Below are 9,417 nucleotides of genomic sequence, written 5' to 3'. Positions count from 1 at the left end.
TTCTAGTTGTTTAAATTTATTTAATTTTAGTAAATATTTTATAAATTAATAGTTAAAATGAACAGTGACCATTAGCGCGTTTCATATCAATACGTGAGAGCATCTTACCTTGTCTATATCGTACCACCAGCTTTATCGTACAATACATTTGATAATGAATTATTTCATGTGATGCAACAGTGACCGGCTTCAGGCCCCAACCCCACCTTCTTGCATCCACATCACCACATCATTGATATGATGTCAGCACTCGCAATAGAAAGGACACCTTCTTGCGTCCACACCACCACGTCATTGATATGATGTCAGCACTCGCAATAGAAAGGATACCTTCTTGCGTCCACACGACCACGTCATTGATATGATGTCAACACTCGCAATAGAAATAGGAAGTAGTGGGGAAGTCAAGACCAACGGGACAATGTTAACGACAATGGTATTGTGAAGGCTGTATTTATCTTGTCCATATGGTACCACCAGCTTTATCGTACCATATGCGACAGTGACCGTTGTCGCGTTTCATATCAATACTTGAGAGCATCTTATCTTGTCTATATGGTACCACCAGTTTTATGGTACAATACATTTCATAATGAATTATTTGATGTGATGCAACAGTGACCATTGTCGCGTTTCATATCAATACTCGAGAGCATCTTATCTTGTCTATATTCTAAGAACGCAAGTAGATTGGGGCACGTCTATATTTTAATGTTGCATCACATGCAATGTATTGTGAACGCTGTATTTATCGCACTAGAGCTTGGACCCAGTCTTGACTTTGTATACTCGGAAAGACTTCGAATGGATCAGTTTAGTGTTACAGTCGAGAAAAGAAGGTTGGGTTGGGGCGTGAAGTACGTTTCCATTCAGCGCAACTGGTGTTGCTACATACATAATTAAACAATAAACGTAATGGACACTTCATACTTTCAATGCAATTCGTGGATTCACTGTTTGACAAGCCTCAAAATTTAAGATAGAAAAATACCTAATCACGGGGCATTCGGATAAAATAACCATACACAGCTACGAATAATGATCTGAGTCACTATGATGTCTACATATACAATGTTATAGTGAAGAATGTGAGCGTTGGTATTTCCTATTGCGATTTATGGTGATCATCCTGATGATAGATATGATCCAAATGCTCTTCCAGACATACAAAGGATAACATTTAAGCGCATTGTCGATGATGAAATCAAAACCATAGGTTCTGTAGAAGGCATTCAAAATGCTCCCTTCAAATATATTTTCTTATCAATCATTTAGTTCAATGTTACATCAAAACCTTTTTGGAACTGTTCATACGTGGGAGGATTCTTAGAGTTAGTGTGTCCTGAACCATGTACACAACTTCAACCCAAAATCCCTCATGACTTGATAGTATGTTATCCTTCTTATGTTAGTATCACATTTAAGGCCATTTAGAATAAAGCCAACTTGTAATCTACCTGTATTTGATTTTGTTCTTTAATGAGTTGTAGGCCCAATTTAGGAATCCCATTATTTATACATTTTGTTGAGATTTTTGTATTGTTGCCAGTGAAATGGAAGTTTATACCACTCTTAATAGTATTCTAGTTGTCTACCGGCTTTCACAATTATTTTAATTGTTATATCCAATGCTTCCTCCTCCTTGTAACCAATATCATATAAATGATCTTTATTTCAACTAGATTGTTCTTCCCTTGCTAAGATGAACACTTATGTCCCTATTCAATTTGTACTATGTAATGTTCTTTGAAGTTCCTATTACATGTAGTCAATAAAAGGCTAGACATTCATTTTCTTCTCTAAAATTTGTGATCAATGATAACTTGGCTGATCATTTCTCCTATGTGTAGGGACTAGTAAAGGAAAACGAGTTCATATCAGACAATCCATTGGTAATTTTCTTATCTTGGAATCTTTTACTCAATTATTTATTTTATGTCATCTTTTAGCAAGAGTTAACAAGCTTGAATATAGTTGTGGATTCTTCCATATTCAGTTGTTTAAGCTGTTCATTTTATTTTTTAAATCAATGTGCTCAATTTTAAGACAATTTTGTGCCATCATGTACAATTTTCCATAATTTCAAAACCTATGAGGTAATTTTTTTGAAGCATTGTTTGAACTTTCAAGTATGATGAGAAGGGTTAGTTTGCAAACCTAATTTATAGTTATGATAGAAAGATCCAACAAGAGTAATATCTTTTAAGTTTATTCGTTGTATTCCACTACATAGAAAATTGCATGAAAGATATCATCTCTCACATGATAGCTATGTATGCTACTTGAAACTATCAAGTATGGCAGATGCACCATATCAAAAGCACTTCTCTTCTCCAAGTTAAAGGCTATAAATGGACTTAAATGCTACTTGGCAGCTTTCTTTCTTTCCCTACATTTAACTCATAAAGATACCTTCTTTTTGTTTTCAAGGATAATGGACTTCACTCCATGCTCGTGGAATGCCATGCTTTCGAAAAGGTGTATAATTCACAAGATGCTAATTTAAAATCATCTGGAGATAGCTGAGCAATGGCAGGTTGTTTAAATTTCCAATTGTTGCTATCCCGGATGCTTCTATTGTCATCAGATATTACTATAATATAATTGTATAGTGTGTGTGAATCTGGTAAACAAATTATGGATTTATATAAAACATAAAAAGACCTTTGAATCCCTTCCAGCATGAAGTTTCTATTCCCTTTGCTGAGAACTTGAGTGCCTATTAAGCATGGAGGTATATTTGAGCCATGAGCTTCACCAGATCAAAATAAGGTTTTAAATATTTCATGAACTTCATCTGTGTAGATCTACGTGGAATTAATTGGAGACGCGATTTGTGTGGCATTGATATAGAAAGGCAAGATATGACTTCCATGTGGAATTGACAAAGGTTTGAGAGTCGACCTGAGCGACTACCTGTGTGTAATAGATCTGAGCAATCTCGTGCATGTAGTATGTCAGCCCTTTGGATATGAGCCATGTCTCATTGTGTGTACCAACATATGAGTTAGTGTGAGATGATGTGAACCAACATGTTGATGCAACATGAAGGCTATGTGAGCCTATGTGTTTCAAGAAAAAAATGGGGCCGTAGTCACAGTGTAGGTCGAAATATCACCAAAGCCAGTAGTTATGAGGAGACCTACGATAATATCTCTAGTCGCTTGTTGTGCATGCAATGAATGATAGATTGCATTGAACCAGTATGGTGAGTGGCTAACCTATGCACTGGTGTGTTGAGCGACTGACATGCGTGCTAGTGTGGTGATTTGACCTACATGTGGTGCGTTGACCAACGCTGAGCTAAGGGACCAACACATCTATCATTTAGTGAAACGTGCGTTGAAGTGTGATTATCTGTTGTGTGATTGGTCAATCACATACAAGCTCTAGCCTTGCTTTAGGAAATGAAGTGTCTGGTAATGTCAAAGGTGTCCATGCTCAAGATCTGCGTATTTTCAACTCAAGGAGAGGACTGAGAATAAAAACAACCCCGGACAAGGGCAATTGTGTTAAGGATGTCAACATATCCAATGTTATAGTGAAGAATGTGAGCATTGGTATTGCCTATTAGGCTTTATGGTGATCATCCTGATGATAGATATGATCAAAATGCTCTTCTATATATACAAAGTATAAAATTTAAGGGCATTATCAGTGATGAGATCAAAACCATAGGTTCCGTAGAATGCATTCAAAATGCTCCCTTCAAATATATTTGCTTATCAATCATTCAGTTTAATGTTACTTCTCAGCGTTTTTGGACCTTTTCATACATGGAAGGATTCTTAGAGTTGGTGTATCTTGAACCATGTACATAACTTCAACCTCAAATCCCTCAAGACTCGCTAGTATGTTATCCTTCTTATGTTAGTAGCACATTTAAGGTCGTTTAAAATAAATCCAATTTGTAATCTACATGTATTTGATTTTGTTCTTTAATGAGTTGTAGACCCAATTCAGGAATCCCATATTTATACATTTTGTGGAGATTTTTGTACTGTGGCCAATGAAATGGAAGTTTATACCACTCTTGATAGCATTCTAGTTATCTACTGGCTTTCACAATTATTTTCATTGTTATATCCAATGCTTCCTCCTCCTTGTAACCAATATTGTATAAATGATCTTTATTTCAACTAGATTGTTCTTCCCCTACTAATATGAACACTTATGTCCCTATTCAATTTGTACTATGTAAAGCGCATTGAAGTTCCTCTTACATCTAGTCAATAAAAGGATAGACATTCATTTTCTTCTCTAAATTTTTTTATCAATGATAACTAGGTTGATCATTGCTCCTATCTGCAAGGACTAGTCAAGGAAAACGAGTTCATATCAGACAATCCATTGGTAATTTTCTTATGTTGGAATATTTTACTCAATTATTTCTTTTTTGTCGTCTTTTAGCAAGAGTTAACAAGCTTGAATATGGTTGTGGAGTCATGCATATTCATTTGTTTAAGTCATTCTTATTTTTTTTCAAATCAATGTGGTCAATTTTAAGATAATTTTGTGCCATCATGTACAATTTTCCATAATTTCAAAACCTATAAGTTAAGTTTTTGAAGCATTGTTTGAACTTTCAAGTATGATTAGAAGGGTTAGTTTGCAAACCTAATTTATAGTTAGGATAGAAAGATCCAACAAGAGTAATATCTTTCAAGTTTAGTCGTTGTATTCCACTGTAGAGAAAATTGCATGAAATATATCATCTCTCACATGATAGCTACATATGCTACTTCCAACTTTCAAGTATGGAAGATTGACCATATCAAAATAACTTTTCTTATCCAAGTAAAAGGCTATAAATGGACTTAAATGCTACTTGGGAGCTTTCTTTCTTTCCCTACATTTAACTCATAGAAGGTACCTTCCTTTTGTTTTCAAGGATGATGAACTTCACTCCATGCTCGCGTAATGCCATGCTTTCTAAAATATGTGTAATTCACGAGATGCTGATTTAAAATCATCTAGTGATAGCTGAGAAATCGCAGGTTGTTTAAATTTCCAATTGTTACTATCTTGGATGCTTCCATTGTCGTCAGATATTACTATAATATAATTCTATAGCTTGTATGAATCTGGTAAACAAATTATGCTTTACATAAAACATAAAAATACCTTTGAATCCTTTCCAGCATGAAGTTTCTATTCCCTTTGCTGAGAACTTGGGTGCATATTAAGCATGGAGGTATGTTTGAGCCATGAGCTTTACCATATCAAAATAAGGTTTTAAATATTTCATGAACTTCATCTGCTAGATCTGTGTGGCATTAATTGGAGAGGCAATCTGCGTGGCATTGATTTGGAGAGGCAAGAGCCGACTTGCATGTGGCATTGGCGGAGGCTCGAGAGTCGACCTGTGTGTAATATGTTAGAGCGATCTCATGCATGTAGTATGTTGGCCCTTTAGGTGTGAGCCATGTCTTGTTGTGTGCACCAACTTATGATTGAGTGTGAGACGATGTGAGCCAGCCTATTGATGTTGCATGTAGGTTGTGTGAGCCTAAGTGTTTGAAATAAAAAATGGGGCTACAGTTGGTGTAGGTCGAAATATCACCAAAGCCAGTAGTTAGGAGGAAAGATACGATCATATCTCTAGTCGCTTGTTGTGCATGCAACGTAGGAGTGATTGTAGTGAACTAGTATGGTGAGCAACTAACCTGTGCACTAGTGCGTCGAGTGACTGGCCTACATGCTAGTGTGGTGAGTTGACCTGCATGTCGTGTGTTGACCACTGCTGAGCTAAGGGACCATCACATATATTGTTTAGTGAAACGTGCGTCAAAGTGTGATTATCTGTTGCGTGATTGGAAAAACACATGCAAGTTCTAGTCTTTCTTTGGGCAATGAAATGTATGGCAGCGTCAAAGGTTTCCATGCTCAAGATCTTCGTATTTCAACTCAAGGAGAGGAATGAGAATAAAAACAACCCCGGATAGGGGAAGTTGTTTTAAGGATGTCTACATATCCAATGTTATAGTGAAGAATGTGAGCGCTGGTATTGCCTATTAGGCTTTATGGTGATCATCCAGATGATAGATATGATCCAAATTCTCTTCTAGATATATAAAGGATAACATTTAAGGGCATTGTTAGTGATGAACTCAAAACCATAGGTTCCGTAGAAGGCATTCAAAATGCTCCCTTAAAATATATTTTCTTATCAATCGTTCAGTTTAATGTTACAGCAGAGCCTTTTTGGATCTTTTCATAAGTCGGAGGATTCTTGGAGTCAGTGTATCTTGAGAAATGTACACAAATTCAACCTCCAATCCCTCATGATTTGCTAGTATGTTATCCTTCTTATGTTAGTATAACATTTAAGGCTGTTTAAAATGAAGCCAATTTGTAATCTACCTATATTTGATTTTGTTCTTTAATGAGTTGTAGACCCAATTCAGGGATCCCATTATTTATAGATTTTGTGGAGATTTTTATACTATGGTCAGTGAAATGGAATTTTATATCACTCTCAATAGTATTCTAGTTGTCTACCGACTTGCACAATTATTTTCATTGTTATATCCAATGCTTCCTCCTCCTTGTAACCAATATTGTATAAATGATCTTTATTTCAACTAGATTGTTCTTCCCCTACTAAGATGAACACTTATGTCCCTATTCAATTTGTCTTATGTAAAGTGAATTGAATTTCATTGTTACATCTAGTCAATAAAAGGATAGACAGACATTTTCTTCTCTAATTTTTTTTTATCAATGATAACTAGGTTGATCATTGCTCCTATCTGGAGGGACTAGTCAAGGAAATCAAGTTCATATCAGACAATCCATTGGTAATTTTCTTATGTTGGAATATTTTACTCAATTATTCTTCTGTATCGTCTTTTAGCAAGAGTCGACAAGCTTGAATATGGTTGTGGAATCATGCATATTCATTTGTTTAAGCCGTTAATTTTTTTTTTCAAATCAATGTGCTTAATTTTATGACAGTTTTGTGCCATCGTGTACAATTTTCCATAATTTCAAAACCTATAAGGTAATTTTTTTGAAGCATTGTTTGAACTTTCAAGTATGATGAGAAGGGTTAGTTTACAAACCTAATTTATAGTTAGGATTAAAAGATCCAACAAGAGTAATATCTTTCAAGTTTAGTCGTTGTATTCCACTACATAGAAAATTGCATGAAAGATATCATCTCTCACATGATAGCTATGTATGCTACTTGAAACTATCAAGTATGGCAGATGCACCATATAAAAAGCACTTTTCTTCTCCAAGTTAAAGGCTATAAATGGATTTAAATGCTCCTTGGCAGCTTTATTTCTTTCCCTACATTTAAATCATAAAGATACCTTCTTTTTGTTTTCAAGGATAATAGACTTCACTCCATGCTGGTGGAATGCCATGCTTTCGAAAAGGTGTATAATTCACGAGATGATAGTTTAAAATCTTATTGTGATAGCTCAGAAAATTTTAGGTTGTTTAAATATCCAATTGCTAGTATGTTGGATGCTTCTATTGTCCTCAGATATTACTATAATATAATTGTATAACGTGTATAAATCTAGTAAATAAATTATGGCTTTACCTAAAACATAAAAATATCTTTGAATCCTTTCCAACATGAAATTTCTATTCCATTTTGTGAGAACTTGGGTGCCTATTAAGCATGGAGTTATGTTTGAGCCATGAGCTTCACCAGATCAAAAAAAACTTCTACATATTTCATGAACTTCATCGCAGTGTATATTCTTGTCCATATTTTAAGAGCTCATCTTATCTTGTCTATATTTTAAGAATGTGATTAGAAGTCCTTGGGAAGTCAAGACGTGGCACAGTCTTTGTGATGAATGGGACAATGTTAAAGTTGCATCACATGTGATGTATTGTGAAGGTTGTATTTATTGCACTAGAGCTTGGACCTAGTCTTGACTTGTATATATATATTAAGAATACAAATAGACTCGTAAAGTCAAGGCAGGGTCCAATGTGAATGTTGCATCACATGAAATGTATTGTTAAGGTCGTATTTGTGGCATGGAGACCAGATAGCATCTTCAAATGTCCCCATTCACATTCATGTTATTGAAAAATTGGATTCAAAAAATACATGAGATTTACATCAATTAATTTTTACATGGGGCTTAATTTTTATTGGTTAGAATTTTTGGGGTTCAAACTATTGAGGAGGTGTACTAAAAATAATTAAATAAATGATATAGTGGATTGACATAATACTTGAGGTTTACATCAATTAATTTTTATATGGGATATTGTTGTTCAAACTGTTGAGGAGGTAGACTAAAATTAATTAAATAAATGAATTTGGAAATAATGGAGAAAGTATTTGTTAGGCATTTTTATTTTTATTTTATTTAGGACTTAGATCTTATTTTACAAGAGTTTGTTTGATTTCCCTAACTGAATGTAATCATGTAAATGCATGTATATTTGATTGTTTAACCAATGAGGAATTGATAGTGCTATTTTGGCAACCTCCACATGTAGCTCATCTCACCTGTGAGTTGTAGGTTCATTCATCAAGTTTTGTCTTCCATTTTCAAATTGGTATTAGAGCATGAATGGTTTTCGATTTGGGTGTAGAGCTGAAGAACCGATATTGACATATGAATGCTTTATGATCTGTGTGTAGATGTGGCTGAGCTTTGTGTAGATATGTGTGTGGCATTAATTTGGAGAGGTGATCTGCATGGCATTGATTTGGAGAGGCAAGAGCTGACATGCGTGTGGCATTGACGGAGGCTGGAGAGTCAACCTAAGAGACTACCTGCGTGTAATAGTTATGAGCGATCCCCTGCATGTAGTATGTTAGCCATTTGGCTGTGAGCCATGTCTCATTGTGTGTACCAGCGTATGAGCTAGTCTGAGATGGTGTGAACCAACATGTTGATGTTGCATGTAGGTGGTGTGAGCCTGCGTGTTTGAAGTAAAAAAGGGGGCCGCAGTCACAATGTAGGTTGAAATATCGCCAAAGCCAATAGTTTAGGAGGAGAGCTATGATCATATCTCTATTCGCTTTTTGTGCATGCAACGAAGGAGATATTGTAGTGAACTAGTGTGTTGAGTGGATAACCTATGCACTGGTGTGTTGAGCGACTGATCTGTGTGCTAATGTGGTGACTTGACCTACATGTGGTGCATTGACTGACACTGAGCTAAGGGACCATCGCATCTATCATTTAGTGAAACGTGCGCCGAAGTGTGATTATCTGTTTTGTGATTGGACAAACACATACAAGTTCTAGTCTTGCTTTGGGTAGTGAAATGTTTGGCATCAAAGGTGTCCATGCTCAAGATCTTTGTATTTTCAACTCAAGGAGAGGCCTGAGAATAAAAACAAGCTCAAACAGGGGAAATTATGCTAAGGATGTCTACATATCCGATGTTATAGTGAAGAATGTGAGTGTTGGTATTGCCTATTACAATTTA

This window comes from Pinus tabuliformis, chromosome J, assembly GCF_031772625.1.
Source record: "Pinus tabuliformis cultivar Carrire ecotype Pingquan chromosome J, CPIR1, whole genome shotgun sequence".
Taxonomy (NCBI): domain Eukaryota; kingdom Viridiplantae; phylum Streptophyta; class Pinopsida; order Pinales; family Pinaceae; genus Pinus; species Pinus tabuliformis.
The sequence above is the reverse complement of the archived record's forward strand: the minus strand, read 5'-3'. Positions refer to the sequence as shown.